The sequence below is a fragment of the Macaca thibetana genome, chromosome 11 (genome assembly GCF_024542745.1).
Source record: "Macaca thibetana thibetana isolate TM-01 chromosome 11, ASM2454274v1, whole genome shotgun sequence".
Taxonomy (NCBI): domain Eukaryota; kingdom Metazoa; phylum Chordata; class Mammalia; order Primates; family Cercopithecidae; genus Macaca; species Macaca thibetana.
The window spans coordinates 127,288,450-127,291,025 of record NC_065588.1 but is presented as its reverse complement, the minus strand read 5'-3'; positions in this window follow the sequence as shown (position 1 = coordinate 127,291,025).

Here is a 2,576-nt window from a genome sequence, read left to right as displayed (position 1 = left end):
TGCCCCACCTCATAGCTAATGCAGGATGCAATCACATTGGCTGTCTGGCAGATGTCCATGTCTGCCAGGGCCCCGCCACAGGGCATAGTGGGAATTCATACTGGCAGGTTGTGCCACATTCCTCATGAGTGCAGTGCGGGTCAGGGAGGGCTGACCTTTCCCTTTCCAGATGCTGTTCTCACCTAGACACCAGCCACCCTGAAGGAACTGAAACAGGACCACTGGAGTGAGCAGGCACGTGTGGGCCACTGTTGGCACACAGCTTCTACCGAGACATCTAGAATATGTCTGCAGAACTATCAATTCTGGAATTCTACGGCAAAGCCTTTCTCACGCAGTTTAGACTCCCAGCTTCAGCGTTCTGCTCTGCTGCCCCCTCGTGGAGATGGATGTCTACTGAGCTCGCGGAGCAGGTGGGTGTCACCTGTGCTAACAGGTGCTTAGTAAGGGGGTCCGTTCGTCAAATGGAAACACGCCACTCTTGTCGTGAAAAGGGGAGCCGTCAGTCCCCACTTTCTCCTAATATCCACTATCTTTACCGTCATCTAATGACGGAGGATGACCTGGTGTCCTAGCAGGATTACCAGGATCCCACCGACCCTAGCCTCACCTCCAGATACTCCACGCTCACCCAGCGTGTGCCCACCAGGTTCCAACCACACAGACCAGCCAGGTCCTCCAAAAGCCCGCATCCCTCCTGCCTCAGAGGCTTTGTACACACACCTCCTCTCCATGGAATATTATCTACCCCACCCCACCTGTGGCTCTCTTAGTCAATGAAGCCCAATTCCTCCTTTAACCTCGGCACTTCCCTGACTTCTGAAGCTCACAGCCCCCGTTAGACGTGTTCACAGCTGCCCACTGCACTTCCTCACTGCACAGCATTTAAAAGTTATACAGCATTTAAAAGTTAGGAATTGGCCAGGCGCGGTGGCTCAAGCCTGTAATCCCAGCACTTTGGGAGGCCGAGGAGGGTGGATCACGAGGTCAGGAGATCGAGACTATCCTGGCTAACACGGTGAAACCCCGTCTCTACTAAAAATACAAAAAATTAGCCGGGCGTGGTAGCGGGCGCCTGTAGTCCCAGCTACTTGGGAGGCTGAGGCGGGAGAATGGCGTGAACCAAGGGGGCGGAGCTTGCAGTGAGCCGAGATCGCGCCACTGCACTCCAGCCTGGGAGACACAGCGAGACTCCGTCTCAAAAAAAAAAAAAAAAAAAAAAAAAAAAGTTAGGAATTACCAATCTCTGTGCTTGTCTCCCAAACCAAAATAATAAGCCTCAACAGGAGAGAAACCAAGTTCAGTTTGACTCACCCTTTGTCTCCAGCCACTAGCGTAAGTCAGGCCTCCCACAGTGCTGCCCAATTTTCTTGAATGAAGGAATGAGCTGAATCCTGCAGGTGGTAGACAGGGTGGTAAACAGGCTTCTCCCCTCTGTGGAAGCGCTTTCCTCGAGGTACGTACCACATAGCACCCTAACACCGAAGCGTGGTTCAAGAACCACTAACCTCAGTGTCGGCCGGGAGCTGGTTAGAAATACAGAGCACCAGGGCATCCCAAATTTCTCATGAAAGTTTGAGAGGTGCTGCACAGTGAAACTGAGGAAAGCAGGCACGGACGAACAAAAACTTGTGGCTTTTGTCTCAGAGTCCCTTTGCTAAAATCCTGCCGATTGCCTCTTTCCACGCATCAAGACCTAATATCCTCTGAATTCTTAGAAATCCCCAAAGTGACGGTATTTGACAGAGTTTTGTAGCCTTACGAACCATCTGGATACCTCAAAGGACTTTTCCAGCTTAAAATGATTTACCTGATGCCCCCACAGTTGACAAAGCTACCGCAGCTGGTCTCACAACGTTAAGAGCTGCCACAAAGTCTCCTTGTTTTCTTGAGTTTTTATATTATACTTTCAATGATTGACCTTCCAGAGACACGATTTCACTGAGGCTTAGAACACTGAATTATTTCAAGACACAGCTCCACGCACACGTTAGTCTCCCTAAAAACCTGGATATTAGGTGTGTCTGAACTACCCTAGGAACTCAGTGACACAGCGTCTGCCTCAGCTTAAAATATGACTTCCCAATAATGTGGTTATTTCTGCGATTGCTTTGCTGGCTGTGCATGCAGATATCTGCGGTTCTATGTGCCTCTTTGTAAAGGCAATCAGCCCAAGTAGTCAAGTGTAAACGCATTTCTAGTCATTTGTGCTGCTCAGGGCGTCTCAGAAGACACACCAGTCTTTCTTCCCCTAAGTTGTAATGCTTTGAAGCACTTAAGGATTTCATTAGCAGTGAACAAATCACTGTTCTTCAAGACCTAAAAAAAACGTGACCCAGAAAAGGACACGGTCCTTTGGTACCGCTGAGGCGGCCAAATCTCTCTTGTTCCAAACGACACATGCTTGATGTGGCTTTTCTTCCATAATAAGTTACAAATCCGTACTGCGATCATTAATCATGAGAGCCTCGTCCACGTCCCCTCTTTGAGAAGCTAAGCTGGAAGGATGATGACCGCGGACCGTTCGAACAAACGCTCCTGAGAGTGTGGCCACAGCGTGGAGCGTGAGCGCCCCC